General features: G+C 46.7%; 1 pseudogene; it reads left to right on the forward strand.

The window, feature by feature from the left end:
• Positions 1–476: 476 nt before the first annotated feature.
• Positions 477–16,264, forward strand: LOC136538922 (pre-mRNA-processing protein 40C-like; annotated as a pseudogene).
• The last annotated feature ends 5,219 nt before the right edge of the window (positions 16,265–21,483 follow it).

The raw sequence follows: 21,483 nt of genomic DNA on the forward strand, positions 1-21,483 counted from the left end.
ACAGTTAAAGCATACAACAGTTAGACCACCATAATTGGATCACAGAAATTGCAGTTATGAATTAATTACAGAAAAACATAGATCTAAAGCTACAGCAAAAATTTTATACTAAAGCATACCATACTATATATTTACTGTGTTGCTTTACTCATGTGGAGTCCAACAAAATTAGAATTTTTATTTTATGACTTTTCTGTGATTTACTATGATTTTTCAAATTTTCAGTCAAAATAAATAAAAAAGATAAAAAAAGATAAAACCGCCTTTAAAAACCATTTATAACTAGGTCAAAAGGTAAAAAGAACAGTTTTTAAAGTCGGGAGGTGGTTTACCCAGTTTTTAAGCTTACGGGGGGAAAACTAAACTTTGAGAACAGTTTGGGGACGTAAATTGGACTTTAAGATTACTAGCCTGTATAACGGTCAGGCTACGGCCCACGGGCCAATTTGAAGAAATCCAACCCGTATCTCTCTCTCTCTCTTCCACCCCGGTCTACCGCTGCTTTCTCTCGCGCGAGGCACGACGCTCATCGATTTCACAAAACCCTAGGCCCCAACTACCACCCAGACATGGCGACGCCGGCGTCGGCCGTCTCCGACGTGGGCGACCCACAGGTTGAAGAACCCTCTCAGGCTAAGGCAGCTGTCGTGGTGGAACCGGCGGCCGCCGCGGCGGAATTGGCAGGGGCATCCAATCCATCTACCGTCGCGGCGGCAGCCCCCGGAGATGCCTTGTCCGGCCCCGCGTCCGCCACCACTTCCGATCCTGCGGCGGCGCCTCCTCCCGCTTCCCCTGCCCCGCCCGCAGCGCCAGGGCCGCCACGGCCGCAATTTGCAGGCTCTCTATCCTACATGGCGCCAGGGGCACCGTCTCCGTCGCCATCGCAGTCGCCAGCCTTTTCTTATAATGTACTGCCGAGGGCGCCACCAGCGCCGCAAGTTGGTGGCGGTGCAGCTTCACTACAACCATGCTCTTCTCCGGTAGGCATCTTGGCATATTCACTGCTGCAGCTTATACGTTTAAGGTTTTTGTTTTTCTCTGTTGAGTTTCTGTGTATGACCACATGTTTAGTGTTGTAATTTTGTTTAGAATGAGAACGATGTTAGCTATTGCAACTGAACTCTACTGATTAGCTTTTATGATGAGCAGCGACCTTTGGGCCAGTCACAATAGTTGATCATTTCTGTTTGCAATTGCAAACCATGTAAAGTCATAAACCTCTCTTGTGTGTCCTATAGAAACCTTTCTATATTCATGGGAGCTCCATGCTCATAAATTAACCCGTGAATTTGCTAGCTGAATTGTAACACAGCATTTTGGTTTCTATATGGAGCTGATGACGTAGTAGTGGACTATTGCCAATGCCTTTTTAGCTTCAAAAAATGAAAAATGGCAGGCTAACCCATGCTTTGGGTTAAGTCATTGCCTATTTAACTATATGTCGCATAGCTCATGCTATTATTTTAGCGTTGTGATTTTCTTGTCATGCTAAAATACTTTATTTTGATCGAATATGATAGATAGCAAGACCAGTTTGTTATTTCTGTTGTATGTGATTAGCTTGAGGAGTCTTTGCATGAGGAATTTTTGAATTCTTCAAATGCCTAGAGAGTAGAAACCTACCCAGACAGTGATAGCTTTGCATTATGTCACATCTATAATGCTTCATAATCAAAATTGATTAAGGGAAAGCTGATAATGCAACTGACCTTCCACATCTCGCAGCCAATTTGACATTTTTTTGCATAGCCTGCAAAATTGTATGTAGAAGAATAAGGCCCTGTTTGGCACATAGTCGTAGTAAATGGGGTCGAGACCCTGTTCTATCCAGTTGGGGTTGATGAGGGTCAACGTCAGGATTCACATAGGGTCACCACACTGTTGGTGCAGGGTCATCACACAGAACAAGAAGAGCAATACAAATCCCATTTTCTCACAAAGTAGATGAAGAAGCTTACACAGATCGAGGGTTTATTTCGAATTTCAATTTTTGACGAGAATCCATGATATCCAGATCAAGCTTGATGTTCTCCAGTGATGGGAGGAGAGGTGAGAATGGATGCTGCAGCGAAGGTTGAGTGGGGATTGTGCGGCAGTGGTTTTAGGGGTGACGGAAAGGAATAAACGGGAGTACTTTGTTCTCATGGGCTGTTGTTTGAGGGGCGACGAGAGGTGGAGATGAAGGCAGTGCTACTGTTGAAGGACCCAAGAACAGATAACGATGTTGTTGCCTTGCCTCCGTGTGTGATGCATGCCCTGTATATGGGTTAGGGCAACTAGTGTTGGGCTGGTGGGCCAATATATGGCTGTCCAGCTAATCCTTTCCTTTTTCTTCTCTTTCTTTTTTCCTTTTTAAACATGTGATTGATTTACTGTTGGTCTGGTTACATATGAACACGTGCTTCAGTATAGCTCTTCATCCCCTGGCCACCAACCCAGATTGCTTGGGGTCATGTACCATGTTAGGAAGTATCATTCAAAGGAGCAGTCTCATCCCTTGATCTGAATGACCCAGAGTTCTGGTGACTATAGTTCCGCATACCTTGCGCAGATTCCGCTTATTGGAGATCCTAGCGAAAAGCAAAAAAGCAAATTCTGCTTATTTAATTCATTTTTAGATCTGCTTATTGATAAGCTGCTGTGGAATCCTGCCATTTGTAAAACAGAGCCTAATACACAATTAGGATACTGACATCCCAAATTTACTATTCCGTGTGGAAGCACAATATTTATGGTAAAATAGGATGGAATGATGGAAATTACAAACAAGTCAACTTAGTCCACAGTGCTCAATTTGGATTATTTACCTAATGTTGGCATTACCACTTATGTATGTCTCATGAGCTTTTTTCCCCTTTCCAGGCTCTTATGGTTGCTCCTATGCCTGCATCAGCTCTTCAGCCACCAGCCCCAGGGCAATATTTTGGGAACAGACCTTCTTTTTCATATAACGTTGTTTCGCATGCTAATGCTAGATTGCCTACTGGTCAGCAGTTTCAACTTGACACTGTAATTTCTCATGGCTTTATTATCATTACCATTGTTGTATATACATTTTTTAATCTTATGCTTGTGACCTGATCCTATTATCTGATGCACTAACACTTAATATATTTTTGCTTACACAGGGAGCAAATCTTGCTGGTCAAATTTCTAGATTTGTTCCACCAGCTTCCTTGCAGCCTCCCACCCCTGGGCCTATAGTTCCATCTGCCGCTCCTTTGCCCCAAACAACGCCACCAATTGCAACCCAAGGTGTTACTCCACAGAATTCTCAACCACCATTTTATTCATCCTATCCTTCAGGACCTGCTATTGTCCCACCTCAACCTTTATGGCCACATCCTCATCCTCCACAGCCTACTGGATTTCAGCAACCTCCCTTCCAGTCCTATCCAGCTGCTCCTGTAGGGTCTCTTGGCAGGCCAATAGTTGGGGTTTCTGCTGCGAATGCGGCCTTTGCCAATGTGCAACCACCTGGTGTGTCAATTGGTGGGGATCGGAAAATACAAGCATCAACAAATCCAGGATCTGAACAGCCCACTCATGCTTCAACTGAGCCAGATTCTACAGGCAACGTTTTCACTGGATTTGATATTTGGTCTTGTTTTTTTATTTTAACTATTCTATTGATAATGTTTAATGCTGCAGGACATGGAGGTCAAGTCAATGAACGGCTGGAGGACAATAGAAATACTGGAGTTCAGGATTCAGATGCATGGTCTGCTCACAAAACTGAAACTGGTGTTGTATATTATTACGATGCTTTGACAGGAGAATCGACTTACCAGAAACCAACTGGTTTTAAGGGGGAGGTAGTTGCACAGAGGAATAGCTTTATCAAGTAATATGACTTCATTCTAGTTTGAGGACATGACAATTTACTATCACGATTGGACTAATCTTTTTTTTAATGTTTTTGCTGCAGCTGGAGAAGGTTGCAACACAACCAGTTCCAGTTTCTTGGTATGTCTGAAAGTCCCATGTTTATACCGAACTATGTTTGTCTGATTTGCAAGTATTTTCTTGAAGTTAATTTGTCCCACTTTATTCTCTATGGAGTTCTCGAAGGCACACACAATCATGAATGATGCCACGATTTCTGAATTCTGATTGCCTCTGCGTTAACTGAAAAGTTATAAAAACATTTGTTTACATGAATAGGAAGTTTCTAAAGCAACGATTCATTTGGATTATGATAGGAACCTGATCACTATTCTAAAATGAGGGCTGTTGGAGCCTCAGAATTCTTATGCCTTGCCATGCTGCTTAGCCACATTGTTTTTGTTGTGCTTTAAATTGGCGTTATGAAGACCTGACTTTTGCTGAGTTACATGAACCCTTTGGTCTTTTTTAATTTGAACATGCTGCTAACATTTAGTGCTGTATTCCACTACTTTGCATGTTTAATATTCCCTTTGTTCCAAATTATAAGTCGCTTTGACTTTTTTGGTTTATCCATTTTGCTATGTATCTAGACATATTATTTATCTAGATACATAGAAAAATGGATGTACCAAAAAAGTCAAAGCGACTTATAATTTGGAACGGAGGAAGTAGTCTTTTTAGTTAGACATAAAGAAAACTCTAGGCACAGAAAGATCCAGTTTGCTTATCAATGGTGCAGTCATAATGGGGATCTTAAATGCTATTGTATGATAGATCGTTTAGCAATTTTGATTGCAAAATTACTAGCTAAAAGTATGCACGAGATTCAGTATCCTTTTTTAATTGCTCTTTTTATCTGATGAATGCATCCTGGCTTGTCATCTATATTTGTTTATGTTCACGAATCTAATGCGACATGGAATCTGAATTTAATCTGAATCTCTGCTAGGGACAAATTGGCTGGTACTGACTGGAGCATAGTAACTACAAGTGATGGAAAGAAATATTATTATGATAACAAACAAAAGGTAAGATCTAGACCATGGCTTAATAGCTCAGCAACATCCAACATATAATAATGGGGTTGCGTTGGTCTTTTGGTATCTCATGAGTTTATGTATGTCTTATTGCTCTACGCTGACTTGATTATAGGTTAGCAGCTGGCAACTTCCGCCAGAGGTGTGTGAGATCCTCAAGAATGCGGAATCTGGTTCCTTAAAAGACGGTTCAACTTCAGTGCAGGATGCTGCTACTATAGAGAATAAGGGAATAATAAGCATTGATGCAAGTACTCCTGCCATACAGACAGGTGGCCGTGATTCGTTGCCACTTCGGCAAACAGTTGCCCCTGCATCGCCATCTGCATTGGATTTAATAAAGAAGAAATTGCAGGATGCTGGTGCTTCCAGTGTGCCTTCAGCTCTGGCTACATCTGCTGCTTCTGAATTGAATGGATCCAGACCAGCTGATGCTGCACTTAAGGGGCAGCAAGTGGCGAATAATGGTGAGAAATCAAAAGATAACAATGGCGATGTGAATATGTCTGATTCGTCTTCAGATTCAGATGATGAGGAACATGGACCAAGTAAAGAGGACTGCATTCGTCAGTTTAAGGTGGTTTTTGTGACATTTCTCTGGATCTTAGTGTAGATACTTTGAGGGGTTCATTGCTTCTCAATGGGTTCTTTTGCTATGCTGGCCCATACCTTGTGTTATCTATTTTCTTTTCTTGAATAGAGTGTTACTCGCTGAATTCTCACTCTTGGTAGTAGGAGAATTCTTACTCTCATCGAGAGAGGATGACACTAGGAGTTGGGGCAATTTTCTTGTCTATTTCTCACACAAACTCACACAAATGCCATACTAACCTGAGGGGTTGGGGTTACATATTTATAGGCTGCTAGCCAGCCAAGCATATGCCAAGATGCTAGTCTAAGATGCCAAGATGCTAGTCTAAGATGCTAAGATGTTGTCCTAGCTAAGATGCTATCCTCTAGTCTAAGATGCTGTCCTCTAAGATGCTGTCCTCTAGTCTAAGATGCTGTCCTAAAAACAGAAAAACAGCCACAAGGACCATGTGAGCAGCACAACCCCACAAAGACCAGCCACACATGAGACTTATCCATCATTCTCCCCCTAAGTCTTGTGCGTCGTCTTGTGGGAGACTTGAACCATCCCGGTCCTGGAGCAAAGCTCAAGGAACTTGATCCTCCCAAGGGGCTTGGTGAGCAGGTCCGTAAGCTGGTCCTTGGTGTTGATGTAGCTCGCCTTGATGCTCCCTTCCTCCAAACAGCCTCGGATGAAGTGGTACCTCACCTGGATGTGCTTGCTGCGTTCGTGGAACACGGGGTTCTTTGCCAGGGCCAGAGCGGACTTGCTGTCCACTCTGAGCTCCACCGCTCTAGTGTCTCTACCGAGGAGATCACCAAGTAGTCGAGCGAGCCAGAGCGCCTGAGTCGAAGCGGTGGAGGCCGCTATGTACTCGGCCTCGCAGCTGGACAGGGTCACCACCTGCTGCTTGACCGACTGCCAGCTAACGAGGCACTTGCCGAGGAGGAAGAGGATCCCGCTCGTGCTCTTGCTGGTGTCGATGTCGCCGGCGTGGTCGCTGTCGCTGTACCCGACGAAGTGTGCCGCCCCAGAGCACCTCGGATAGTAGAGGCCGTGGTCGAGAGTCCTCGCAACGTAGCAGATGATCCTCTTCACAGCCTGCTGGTGCTCCGTCGTCGGTCGCTGCATGAACCGACTAACGTAGCTGACGGAGAATGCCAAGTCCGGCCGTGTGTGGGCGAGGTAGCGAAGGCTCCCCACAAGACGCCGGTACTGCGTAGCGTCCACCTCCTCTGTCGTGCTGTCGCGGCTCAGCTTTAGCCTCTCCTCCATCGGAGTGAGAGCTGGGTTGCAGTTGGTGAGCCCAGCTAGCTCAACGACGCGCTTGGCGTAGGCGGTCTGTCGAAGCGTGATCCCAGAGTCATCCTGGTGCACCTCGATTCCCAGGTAGAAGGAGAGAGGCCCTAGGTCACTCATCTGGAAGGTGGCCTTCATCTCTTCCTTGAATGCCGCCACCTCCGCATCCTTGGTGCCGGTGATCACAGTTGTCGACGTAGACACCCACCAGCAGGGCATTTCCTCCATTGCCCCGTCGGTAGATGGCCGCCTCGTGCGGGCTTTGCTCGAAGCCCATCCCCTTTAGCGTGGAATCCAACTTGGCATTCCACGCCCTCGGTGCTGCCGCAAGCCATAGAGGGCCTTGCGCAGGCGGAGTACCTTGCCCTCCTTGCCGGGGATCGCAAATCCTGGCGGCTGGTGCACGTAGACCTCCTTCAAGTCGCCGTTAAGGAACGCCGACTTGACGTCCATGTGATGAACACGCCAGCCCTCCAGGGCAGCTAGCGCAAGGAGTCACACGGACTCCATCCGTGCCACGGGAGCAAAGGCGTCGTCGAAGTCGACCCCCTCCTGCTGCACGAAACCTCGTGCCACCAAGCGAGCCTTGTGCTTGACGATGGCGCCGGCTTCATCCCTCTTCAGCTTGTACACCCACTTAAGGGTGATCGCGCGGTGACCACGAGGAAGGTCAGCAAGCTCCCAGGTGCGGTTCTTCTCAACCGCATCCATCTCCAACTGCATCGCGGCGCGCCATGCCGCGTGTCTCTCGGCCTCTGCATACGACCGAGGCTCGCTGTCGTCACACGCAAGGTGCAACTGCGCCTCCAGGTCGTGAGGCACCGGTCCCGGCACCGGCTGGTCGCCGAGAAGGTTCTCCATCGTACGGTACCGCAATGGCTCGCCGTCGTGGTACGTGTCGATGCGCTCCTCGTCGTGAGAGAGCGGAGTAGCGAGCTCAATCGGGCTGTGCTCGACACGAGCTGGAGTAGACGTGCCCGGAGAGGTGCCTGTCGATGCTGGAGTGCGTGGCGTTGCCGGCTGTGGTGGAGCCGGCGAAGAACTCATCGCGGCCGAGGTCCTGGCTAGAGAGCGTGGTGCTGTCGGAGTAGCAAGCGCCGGGGTCGGTGGAGGCTCGGGGACTGGGGTAGACGCGCTCGCTGAAGAAGAGCTGCCTACTCCCCCAGCTCCCTCGAAGTGGACGTACTCGACAGTGAAGTCGTCGTACGTCGGAGCCGAGCCATCGTCCACCGCCTTGTCCCACGCCCATCCTCGCCCTTCGTCGAACACAACGTCGCGCGCCGTGCGCACACGCTGTGTCTTCGGGTCGAGGATGCGGTAGGCCTTCGAGCCCTCCGCGTAGCTGATGAACACTCCCGGAGTGCTCCTGTCGTCGAGCTTGCTGATGTGGCCAAGCTCCTTGGCGAACGCGAGGCAGCCGAAGACCCGCAAGTGGGAGACCGCCGGCTTGCGCCCATGCCAAGCCTCGTACGGCGTCGTGCCGTCGAGCGCCTTGGTAGGCGAGCGGTTGAGGCTGTAGACGGCCGACACCACCGCCTCTCCCCAGAAGACAGCCGGCATCCCCCTCTGCTTGAGAAGGGCCCGAGCCATCCCCACAACCGTCTGGTTGCGCCGCTCGACGACGCCGTTCTGCTGCGGCGCGGAGTAGTGGCGCTGAATGCCCTCATCAGCGCAGTACGACGCGAATTCAGCCGCCGTTGTCGGTGCGCAGCATGCGCAGCTTGCGGCCGCACTCCGCCTCCGCAGCAGCCTGCGCGCGCCTGATGGCGTCCGTAGCTTCTCCCTTGCTGCCGAGGACCATCACCCACATGTAGCGGGAGAAGTCGTCGACGAGCAGCAGGAAGTAGCGTCGTCCTCCCGGTGTGGCCGGTGTCACCGGGCCACACAAGTCCCCGTGCACGAGCTCAAGCCTCTCCTTGGCTCGAAAGCTCGCCCGCTGGGGAAAGGGGAGTCGCCTCTGCTTCGTCAACACGCAGACGTCGCAGAGCTGCTCCACATGGTCAAGGCACGGCAGGCCTCGCACCATCTCCATGGCGCTGAGCCGCTTCAGGGCCTCGAAGTGAAGGTGCCCGAAACGCTCGTGCCACTGCCACGCCTCGTCGTCCCGACGAGCAGCGAGACAGAGGGGTTGTGCCACCTGCACGTTAAGGACGTAGAGTCGATTTGCGCTTCTGGATACCTTGGCAAGAAGGTGACGACGACGATCCCAAATCCTCATGACTCCATCCTCAACCACCACGCGCGGACCGTTCTCATCCAGCTGTCCCAAGCTGATGATGGAGTTCCTCAACGCGGGGATGTAGTAGACTCCGGTGAGCAGCCTGTGCTCACCAGACACGGCGGTGAAGATGATGGAGCCGACGCCCTTGATCTCCACGCCGGAGGCATCCCCAAACTTGACGGAGCCTCGGACGCTAGAGTCAAGCTCGGTGAAGAACTCCCGTCGACCGGTCATGTGATGGGTGGCGCCGGTGTCGAGGCACCACCCGTCAGTCTTGTCGTTGCCGGAGCTGTCGCCGAGGAGGGCGTGTGCTTTTGGCTCATCAAGGTGGAGGAGAGCCGTTGCGGTCAAGGTGGAGGAGAGCCGTTGCGGTCGGTGCCGCTGGAGGTAGCTCGATGTTGGCATGTGCCATGAACAGAGCCGGCTCCTCCTCCGCCTGTGCGACGTGGGCCTGGCCGTGTCGTGGCTGTCGACAGTCCTTGGCCCAATGGCCAAGCTGGCCGCAGTTGCGGCAGGTGTCGTCTCGTGCCGGCTTGTGCCTACCGGCGGCGCCGCCCTGGGCGCCTCCGCGGGCATCACCCTCGGCACGTCCTCGCGCCCCGGCCTGGGCGTCTTTGCGCGCGTTGCGTGGCTTGCCACGCTTGCGGCCGCCTGTCGCGGAAGAAGGCTCCCCCTTCCTCCGGTCACCTTGGCTGGCAAGCCACTGCTCCCGAGTGAGAAGGAGCTTCCCGCCAGTGGTGGTGGGCCCCGAGAGAGACTGTGGCTCATCGCTGTCGACGACCTTGAGGCGACCTATCGCCTCCTCGATCGACATCGTGGAGAGATCCAGCAGGGACTCGATCGAGCGAGCCATCTGCTTGTACTTCTCGGGGACGCAGCGAAAGAGCTTTTCGACAGCTCTCTCCTCGCCGTAGGTGTCATCGCCGAACTGCACCATCTTCTGCAACAGAGTGTTGAGACGAAGAGCAAAGTCATCAACGTCTTCACCTGGCTTGAAGGCCAGGTTCTCCCACTCCTTGCGAAGTGCCTGCAGTGTGGACTTGCGGGCGCGGTCGCTGCCGATGCGTGCCGCAGCGATGGCGTCCCAAGCCTCCTTGGCAGTCCGCTTGTTGGTAAGCGAGAACTGCATCTCGGGCAGGACTGCAGCGATGAGGGCATCCAGCGCCCGTCGATCTAGGTCGTAGTCGACGTCGCCGTATCGGACTGCCTCCCACATGTGCCGCACCTGGAGCTTTACCCTCATCACCGCAGCCCACTCGACGTAGTTGGTCTTGGTGAGGGTAGGCCACCCACCGCCGGGACCGACCGTCCCTGACAACAGCCTGGAATCCGTGGTAACCACGGTACCGATCCGGGGAGAGAGCCACGCTGCCTGTGAAGGCCGCGATCTCCATCGACCCGTCCGCCACCGTTGCCGTGCGCGCCTCCTCCAGGAGTGCCGCCAGCGCGTCCGCGCCTGTCTGGGCTGTCGCCACGCTCGTGGACGTGCGCGGCTGCCCCAGGAGCGCCACCGCCGTGCGTGCCTCCACCAAGAGCGCCGCCAGCGCGTCCGCGCCTGTCTGGGCTGCCGCCACGCTCGTGGACGTGCGCGGCTGCCCTAGGAGCGCCACCGCCGTGCGCGCCTCCACCAGGAGCGCCGCCAGCGCGTCCGCGCCTGTTTGGGCTGCCGCCACGCACGTGGGCATGCGCGGCTGCCCACTGCGCCGTCCGCGCTCGCGTTGCCTCCCTCTCCAGCAGCTCGAGGTCCGCGTCGGCACTGTCGTCGGCACAAACGGAGCTGCTGACGCTGCCACGCAGAAACTCGACCTCCGCTGCCGCCGCACGCGCTGCATCCGCCGCCGCCGCTGCTTCCGCCTCCGCTCTGGCTGTTGCCAGCTCCGCCGCTGCCAGCCTCGATGCCCTTGCCGCCGCCGCAGCGGTCTCTGCCGCCGCTCGCTCGCGTTCCTCTGCTGCGGCAAGTTCGGCCTCCTGCCGACGCCGCGTGCTCGAGGCGACCGAGCGCTGAGACTGCCCTGCGGACATGACGCGCTACCGGGGGCTGCTGCGTGGGGAGAGGGCTGCTTCTGACGAGCTGGGAGAGGAGTGAACAGGAGCGGCCGGAGGAGCTGCTGCTGCCACCAGCTGGGGCTGGGAGAGAAGATGAGCAAGAGATGCTCAGGCTACAGGATAATATGGCTCCGATACCAGTTGTTAGTCGCTGAATTCTCACTCTTGGTAGTAGGAGAATTCTTACTCTTATCGAGAGAGGATGACACTAGAAGTTGGGATAATTTTCTTGTCTATTTCTCACACAAACTCGCACAAATGCCATACCATCCTGAGGGGTTGGGGTTACATATTTATAGGCTGCTAGCCAACCAAGCATATGCCAAGATGCTAGTCTAAGATGCTAATATGCTGTCCTAGCTAAGATGCTGTCCTCTAGTCTAAGATGCTGTCCTAAAAACAGAAAAACAGCCACAAGGACCATGTGAGCAGCACAACCCCACAAAGATCAGCCACACATGAGACTTATCCATCATAGAGATGATCATTCAAATAGTGAACTTGATGTTTTCTCATTTTGTTGGGTCTGGTACCATAGACTTGTGTCTTTTCTGAGATAATGTTGTACTATTTGTATATTTCTAGTTGGAGAATTGAAATAGCTAATGAAAACTGTATAGTTACTTTTTTTTTATCACCGTAGATGAATATGCCATGACATGCATGTGTGTTAAATTTCACAGGAGATGCTAAAGGAACGAGGAGTTGCGCCATTTTCAAAGTGGGAGAAGGAACTTCCAAAAATAGTGTTCGACCCACGCTTTAAGGTTTGCTAAAGTTTGTATTTTAATCTTGCCTGCGAATCTCCTGCTGCTGTCTGACTTGATTAGCACTTAAATTAGATGCATCTTCCACTATGAAGAAACTTACATAATGAAAACTGAGTGCTGCAGTTGCTTTTTTGAAGGAGTTGTTTATGGATTTCTGTAGTATTAGTTTATGGATTTCTACTCCTTTTGAAGTAGTGGTGAAATTGTTGTTCACTGAAGCAATAGGTAATTGTTTGGTTAAAACTTTAAACAATGTACTGAATTCTGCATAACTGAATGTTATTTTTGGGAAAGCACAACTATGCTCCTATGTGTTGATCTTCTTTTAATTGAGTCTAGAACTTCTGCAAATTGTCTTCTTTTTGTGCTAAACTGAGGCTCAATTTTAGTACATCAAACGTATAACAAGAATAATTGAGCAATTAAGAGATAAATTATACTGAAGAACTAATGATTTTAAGTATTATTTTGTGCATTCAAAGCATAATATGATTTTTTTTTTGAAAAATAAAGCATAGTATGATTTCATTCTTACAAAGCGGTAATTTTCTCTATAAGAAACAGCTGTGACTACTGATTAACTCCAAAAGATATTTTGTTCCCTTTATAGGCTATTCCTAGTCACTCAACAAGGCGGGCTATATTTGACCACTATGTTCGCACACGTGCTGAAGAGGAGCGGAAAGAGAAAAGAGCTGCCCTGAAGGCTGCAGTAGAGGCGTATAAAGAATTACTTGAAGAAGCATCTGAGGTCTGTTATTGATACTTTGATTTTTTTTTCCTGTAAACTAACTTGGCCATGTAATGATGCTGAAATGGCTTGCCTATAAATTTTACAAGATTATTGGATTCATAAGTGATAAAGTGTCATGCCATCTTAATATATGTTGCAGGACATCAACCAGAAAACAGACTACCAGGAATTCAAAAGAAAATGGGGTGCTGATCCAAGGTTTGAAGCCTTGGATCGAAAGGAAAGGGAGGTGCTCTTCAATGAGAAGTATGGCCAACCACTTTCCTGAACAAATGATTTTGAATTTCTTCTTTGAAATCAAATTGATGAACCATGTGTAAACATAATGCACTGTCAACTTTTGAGCAGGGTGAAGGCTGTTCAAGAAAAAGTCCAATCAATGCGCAAAGCTGTCATTGCTGATTTCAAATCAATGCTTCAAGAAAATAAAGATATAACTTCAACTTGCCGATGGGCAAAAGTAAGTATTTTGTCTCATTTCACTGAACATAGCTACTGCAATAACAGCCTTTAGTACCAAGGAAGTTGGGGTAGGCTAGAGCCTAGAGATGAAACTCAACAAGAGCCATGTTGCAAAAAACTGTAGTATTAAACTAATCACAGTAATTTAATACTATTTATTTATAATATAGAAGTAAATAAATCGAAGTCTAGCTTATGGTTCTGGCATGTGGATTGTTAATTTCCACATACATGCTACTATCCAAACTCCAAAGGTAATTCTTTGTATACATTGCACTCCTTGCTCTTAGGATTGGATCCTAAATTTATTCATGTAATTTCGATGCAACCAATCCATCTGACCCATCACATATCGACACTAGCAGATTATAATCTTATAGCTGTGTGATTCCATTGATGCACGTTATCAGCTTTCGGTTCTTTTATCTTCTATTCCTGTTAGCAGGGATTAACATGATCTTTTGAGATCCAAGTTAAGTCCTGAACTTGACATTTGTGTGCATAACTTGAAAATTAACTGAATTCTTCTTAGACTGACGTACCAAGTCAACAGCTGCCTTTAACCTAGGGAGGTGTTCTGTCCAGTAACTAGCATACACTGATCTACTGGTGACTGTTAGTATATCTGTTCTCAAGGTCCTGTTATCAATCTATCATCTGAATAACTTCACTAAAGTATGATCGCCTGTTTTGGTATGATAGTTTTGTCTGAGTTACATGTGGTCTGATCTTGTCATCCTGAATTCCTGATGTTCACATTTATGAATGCTCTTTATATCAGTAAGTTTTACAGTCATGGGCCAGTCGTGGCCCTGAAACAGCTCCTCCCATTTAGCATGTCATAAATAAATCTATAACTTGTGGTTATTTGCAACATCTAGTTAAATGCCTTTTTTTAAAGGGAATCACTAATAGTAATAATAATGTACCGATATTGTTCGATGTAAGTTTTGAGTTATTTTTCTGTTCATGAATCAATGCTCATGTTCATACTCCGAATCATGTAGGTGAAAGAAAATTTCCGCAGTGATCCAAGGTACAAAGCCATGAAGCATGAAGAAAGGGAGACTATATTTAATGAATACATAGTGGAACTGAAATCTGCTGAACAGGAAGCAGAACAAGCTGCCAAGGCCAAAGTGGATGAGCAAGTTGGTCAACTTAACTGATAAACTTTATTCCTTTATTTACTATGTATAGATATAGATTTACATGTACTTTGGTATATATCCAGGCCAAGTTAAAGGAGAGGGAACGTGAAACACGTAAAAGGAAAGAAAGAGAAGAACAGGAAATGGAAAGAGTAAAAATGAAGATCCGTAGAAAAGAGGCTGTGTCATCATACCAAGCTTTACTTGTTGAAATGATAAAGGATCCCAAGGTGATTTGAGTTGCATGCTAAATTCTTTAACTGAGCATTCTTCAAATTCTCAGTATCTGTTAATGAAGCACTTATTGGCATTCCATTTATAGTTCCCTCCATTGGTGAGTTTCTTTGCTATGACTGGCTTCAGTTGGTCAGTTGCTACTAGATGAACGAGTGTCATTTCATAATATAGGAGATATTTGCTTAGTGTTGTGTCCAATCGAAAGCAAATTTCGACGTGACTAGCCAGTTGGAATTAGCATTGGAAAGAAAGAAAAGCTACGAGAATTGTATGGAGAGAGAGAAAGAGAGATTGGTTGCCAACCATAAAGCCCTACCTTTTCCTGAGACTATGAATCCATAGTTCTGCTTGAAAGGAATAATAATATGAACAGGCGTTAGCTGGTTTCTGGTGGTGTTTTTGTTTTTGGAAATCTGAATGCTGGATCTCTCCCAAAATCATCACCTGTTACTGGTGAGAACTATGTAGTATGCTGCTGTAGCTAGGATGGGTCGTCACTTCTCTGGTCTTGTTTGCTTGCATTAATTTTTGAACCTAGTTTATTCTTTTTTTCCTGGCTTTAACTGACATTGTTTTGCTGTACCTGCTATATTTAACTTCACATTGGCAAGTTGGTAATTATGCATTGTACAATTTAACAATTTACATTTTTTTCTGTAGGCATCATGGACCGAATCCAAACCGAAACTTGAAAAAGATCCGCAAGGTCGTGCTCGAAATCCTGACTTAGGCCAAGGTGATGCAGAAAAGTTGTTTCGTGACCATGTCAAGGACCTATATGAGGTAAACCCAAATGTTATAAATGCCTGTAGCTACTGAACTAAGAATTTGAAATTACTCTCTCACCGTGGCTGTTTGTATACTGAGGTTTGCTTTGTCATTGAGATTTTGCTTTGTGGTTTCTGTTCTGTTCCAACCAATTCCTTTAGGCACTAAATTGTTTTTTGTTATGCGCACATTTTAGCTGTTAAAGCCTTACTTGTGGTCTTGTGGACACAGCCACTGCCTGGGCACTAGGCACACAACCTGTGTCTACACATCAGCAAAAACAACCGGCTACTTTTGTCAATAAATCAGCTAAAGGCAAATATTCAAATTTACAGTGACTTGTGTGTTGCTATTGGCACATACTCAATAGGCAGTACGCATGAATTTGATTGCATGTTTTTGTTTGACATTGTAGCCTTGAATGCTTGAGTAGTCTTGGTACTTATAAATAACTCATTAAGCAGCTGCTGTAGGATCTTCATTGTAATGCATTTCACAATTCTTCCTGGATGCTTACCATTTTGACCCTTTGACTTCCCTCAGCGGTGTGTACGTGATTTCCGGGCACTTCTATCTGAGGTTATCACTCCAGAGGTAGCAGCACGGACAACAGATGAGGGGAAGACGGCAATCAACTCTTGGAGTGAAGCAAAAGGTCTTCTAAGATCTGATGTAAGGTACAACAAGCTGGCGAGTAAAGACAGGGAGTCTATTTGGCGGCGCTATGCTGATGACTTGACGAGGAAACTCAGGCAGTCAGACAGAGAAGGACAAGTCCGATACAGATGGGAAACAACCTAGGTCCTCTGATCCACCTAGGCGGAGGTAGCTTGTAGTTGTAGTAACAGCCGCTTGTACTTCCTAGTTGCTACTCCTATATTTCTTACTGTTGATAGTTAAGGGCCTGCTTACACTCATCTGCAACATTGAATAGTCACTGACTCACTGCCACTTTCGATACTAAGAGTTTCCATATTATAGGAGGTTTTGCCTTGCAAATCTATTTCCCGTTCTGGAGCAGATCATATATTGTTGCAATATGAGTTGACCTTGCACTTGACGAGTTACATTTTTTTTCTCCCACGCCCGTTGCCAGCTTCTGGACCCTGGGTATCTTGTTATGGGATCTATGTTTTTCTGTATTCAGGTTGCGATCTACTTGCAGCGTTCTCTTGTAACACATTTGACCGTGGAACATCTCAACATTTCGACTGAAGAAACAAAGTATGTCTAGTGCAGTACCGGACCAAGTTGCGTCTCCCAGACGCCAGGCCTCAACCTATCATCTCTCTTTCAAACTTCAAACCCAAAAACTTTATTAAAACAAAAAAACAAAATCAAATCGTCATATGCAGTTTGAAACAAAGATTTGTCAACTTCTACTCAAAAAAGTTTGGTGGAACTCTGGGCAGCTTCGGCTCCCGTTCCTTATCGTTTTTCTTTCTCCTCAATAAACTAGGAGACGGTGAAACCACTAATTTTTGCTTCACCATCTTTAGCTTCTATAAATGCTGTAACAAAGAGCAAGAATCATCTGGAACCAAGTTAAGTTAAATAGGGCTCTAAGGTTTATATGAAAAATAAATTTCTTTCCTCTTAATAAAATGCGTGCGATCCAAGAGTGTTCATAAAATATATATATATAAATAAATTAATTTATATATGATTTTAGTGAAATTTCTGCTTTATGATACTACTATTTGATCATTGACGACAACAGCTTTCCCTTCTCTTGCTTTCCGTTCCAAACCCTAACGCTACACTCATACAGTATATTATTACAGTGTGGGTGAGAAAGGAAAGAAGAAAAGGAATGGGTTATTTGATTGGTACCATTACAATTATCAGAACTTTGAGATGTACCATTAAAATTCGTCTATTTTGAGATCTACCATTATAATTCATCGTTTCACTGAGTTTCACCATTCTCTACGTCTTCCGGTTGCTTGGGCCCACTGACAGTCGTATGCGCACTGTTCTCTTTTCTGTATGGACGATTTTGCCCCTGTCCGAAGATGAAAGAGCCCTGCGCTGCGCCCGTGGCCCCATCTCTCAGTCCCTTCTCCTCCTTGCGCTCACTCTGTCTCTCACTCGTCCTCCCGACGCGGCGACGGCAGGGACCCGAACCCTAACCCTAGCCGCCGACGTCCTGGAGCCCGCGCCCGTGCCCGAGTCAGCCGCCGCCGCCGGCGTCCTGAAGCCCGCGCTCGAGCTGTCCTCCCGGATCCCAGACGATTGGAGCCATGGTCGGGCAGTGGACTGGAAGCCCGATGAAGGTACCTTCGACGGGCTCGAGCGCGGTGGGCAGCGACAGAAGGGAGTGCCCTTATTGCCATGTTCCTTTGGTCCGGATCCAGAGCAAGCTGCCAGCAACAAAGGGTCAGTGGTTTCTCACGTGCCCGTACAACATTAAGGTTAGGATTCTTGACATTGTTGACCTCACTATGTCTCTTGACGCTACTCTGATTGATGCTTTTTTGTGTGCAGGGTGATCATACTACCTGCGGCTTCATCTGCTCTGAGTTGTAGATTGAGGCCTTAGAAGCAAGGGAACGCCGGTGGCAGACTGGTAAGGAGACATCAGCTGATTGTTATGCCGAGTTGAAGGAAGAATTGTAAGAGTTGAAGCAAACTGTGGATAGTGTAGTAGCTGATCTGTGGAAACTGAAGGTCGAACCTGCTGAGCCGAAGCCTGAGCTGGACACGAAGAAATGCCATATTGTGCTTGATTGTTCAGTTGTATCGCCAGTTTTTTTGGCTTTGTAGGTGTCCTGATTGGTGCATTTGTTGTTGCTGTCATGTGGAAGTGAACAGCTAGAATGTGTGTTAGTCAGCTAATGTAAGTGTGGGTTGGTTGTGTTGGAGCTGTGGCTCCCTGTTTCTTTTGTGTACTGATGAGGTCCAAACCTTCTTATTTAGTTACAAATCTGTGGTTAGCTTCCAGTGAGCTCAACTTGATCTGTGGTAGCTTAACTTGATCTGTAGTCGCCATGTTTGAGCAAAGCTTGTGTTCATCTTTTCAGTGTTCAACAGCTTTAGATGTAACTGTTAACAAAAAATGAATAAAATGTCAATGTTGGTTATAGACTACATATCAAATTGTTGATGTATGGGTACAGATCTTACATGTAGAGATGTAACAAGTGTAACAATGCATTATGGAGGTTCAGTTGTGGCTTTTGTTTGTTCCTCATGCTCCTTTGGTTGTCATTGAGATGGCAAGACTGATCTTGCATCCAAGGGCCTTGGAGGTGCTGTCAGCTCCTTTAAAGCAAAAGTCTTATTCTCGTTTCTTGACAATAACTCATCTGAAGGGAAATTTGGCGGCAGTAGCATGTTTTTGGGCGGTGGCGCGAGGAGGCATGGTCTTGGGTGGTGGCGGTGGCGGTGGCATGTTTTTGGGTGGCGGCGGTAGCATGCTCTTTAGGGGTGGTGGTGGCATCTTAGTGGATATAGAGAGATGTGATGACATGTCCGCTTCTTCTGGCAAAAGCATTCCATTTGATCCAGGATGAACTTTCTTTGGAGGTGCAATTGATGAGCTCCCAATGTTACCTAAACTATCTAAACATGTCTTAACAAATTTGGACCCCAGTTGTGAGTTCTGGAAAGATGAAAGAAAACAAGAACACTCATCCATCAAATTCCTGTGTGTTAGATGCAGATCCAAGGTGGCAAAGAGATAACACTTAAACCCAACTACAAGGTTCTAGGATTCTAACACTTAAATCAAGGTTCAACACTTAAATCAACATAACAGCATACCAGGTTCAACTGCTGATCTTACAACCATACAAGGTTCCAGCATACCAGGTTCACAACCATACATGGTTCCAGCATTCTAACTACAAGGTTCTAGGAATCCAACTACAATGTTACACAAAAGCATATCATAAACTAGGGTACCCCATAAAGGTTCAACTGCTGATATTACAAAAGTATATCATAAGCTGCTGACAAGCTCTAATCTTCATAGACTAGCCTCCTAAGGCTACTAACAACAGTAGTAGGTGGGTCGGCTGTTGCCTTCTTAAACTTCTTCTTGATGGGTGTCTTCTTCTTCTTTGTTGTGCCCTTCTTCTGCTTCTTCTGAACTTTCTGTTTCTTGCCTTCGGAGGGACCGGCTGCATTTATTGGAGCTTGTTTCCTACATTTTAAAGGTGACATTACATATTGTGAAGTGAAAAACAAGACAGATTTAGTGCATAGAAACATACCTTTTGTTAGCCTTGTTCCTTGGTGGAGCTCTCTCACCATCTTCTCCAATCTCTGCCTCTTTGCAAGTTTTTGAAAAGTGACCAAAATCTCCACATCTCCTACATTTGACCTTCTTTTTGGATGCCCTTTTCTCCAAGCAACCTCTATGCCTTTGAACCTTTGGTCTTCCTGCTCCTTTGCCTAGCAACGGTGGAAACACTTTGAATCCAAGTTCCACAATAGACCATTGTGACCTATCTGGGATAGGTTCAATTCTGTCCTCATAGGTTGCCTCGAACCTAGCCACTGAGTAATACTCATGGACAAAATCTTCAATTTTCACCCCTCTGTTGGACAGAATCCATGCCAAAGCATGTTTGCAGGGCTTCCATGTCAACTGCCACTGCCTGTAGGAGCATTTATGGTTCTGTAAGTCAACTATTTGTCTTTTCTGATTGTTCCACTCATCCAAGATGGTCACTTCTGCAATATCAACATCACTAACTGATACCTTGACCACTTTGAGGTTATTGCTGATCAAGTTGAGCTCCTTCATCACATGTGGGAGTATTCCATCTGTCCACTGCCTAGCAAGCATCTTCCTAGTGTATCTCTTCTCCATGATTAGCTCTATGATTCTGTCAACTAATTCATGCAGTAGCAGACCTTTGAACTTCTTTACTTGTGCATTGAAGCTCTCTGAACATTATTTGTCAAGTAGTCACACTTGTTGTTTTCTGAAAATGCACACTTGTACTAGATCCTGTTGTGGTGCTCCTCAAGGTACTCAATGGCTTTAGGTGCAAACTCAAAAATTTTCTTCATGTGCCACTGAAACAGCCCTTGTGTGTAGCTTCTAGCTGTAGGGTACAAGTGATCAATGAACACCTCACCAGAATACTTCTTCAAAAAAATCTAATACAAATGCCTCATGCACTCCTTATTTTCAGCTTGTGGGAAGGCATACCCCACTGTAGTCTCTCATCCTTTACATGCATCTGTACATATAATCAGATTTGGAACATCTCCTACAACCTTATGCAGCTGCTGTAGAAACCATTTCCAATTATCTTTAGTTTCTGACTCGAAAATTGCATAAGCGATATGGTACAACCAATTGTGTCCATCCACACTAGTAGCTAAAGCTAACTGACCCCTATATTTAGTTATTTACCATGCAAACAGGAAGCATCTACCCCAATAAAAAGGTCTACAACCAGATAAGAATCCATCCACACATGGTCTAAGAGCAACAAACATCCTCTTGAATCTATTTTTGGTGCCAATATTCTCTAACTCTATCTCTACTAAGCTACCAGGGGATACTTTCTCAATTTGAGCTTTCCAATTGAAAAGCAACTAAAAACTCTCCTCATATTTACCATGGATCTGCTCTAAAGCTATCTTCATACCTGACCATGCCTTGGAGTATTTCAACTTAATGCCATAGTCACCCTCCAATTTGTCCCTGCACTCAGTTGCACCTTTGGTTGGATTCTTCTTCAGCCAGTCTGCCAACCTATCTGCACACCAACCTTGGGTGGCCATCTTCCATTCTCTGAGTTTTGTGGTAGGACAATTGTGTTCAAAAGGTAGCCTTTTGATCTACACAAACAAATGCAATAGGACATTAGTTGCATAAATAACAAATTTAATAAACAACTCTAATAGTAATGACAAATTTACCTCTATTGCTTGCCATAAGAATTTCTAGAAGCATGTATACGCCAAGGACATCCCTCTGCTTTACACTTGGCAATAAATCTAGTAGGGTCAGTTTGCACACCAGCAAACTCAAAAGCCGATCTTCACTACATAATGCCTAAGTGCCTTCCTGAATGCAATAATATCAGGAAAGAGCCCTCCTTTCACAATCTTAGAGTTTTTTGGATCATGAATCACATGGACCTCCTGTGGATCTGCATCATCAATCTCTGCCTCGAGAGGAACACCTCCTTCAGCAGTGCCACAATCATTTGCATTAGCATTAGCACATGGTTGTGGGTGAGAACTGTTAGCAGCATGTGCATTGTTAGTGTACTGATGAGTAGGTACTGGCATGTACATTCCCTCATCATCGAC

Source organism: Miscanthus floridulus, chromosome 2, assembly GCF_019320115.1.
Source record: "Miscanthus floridulus cultivar M001 chromosome 2, ASM1932011v1, whole genome shotgun sequence".
Taxonomy (NCBI): domain Eukaryota; kingdom Viridiplantae; phylum Streptophyta; class Magnoliopsida; order Poales; family Poaceae; genus Miscanthus; species Miscanthus floridulus.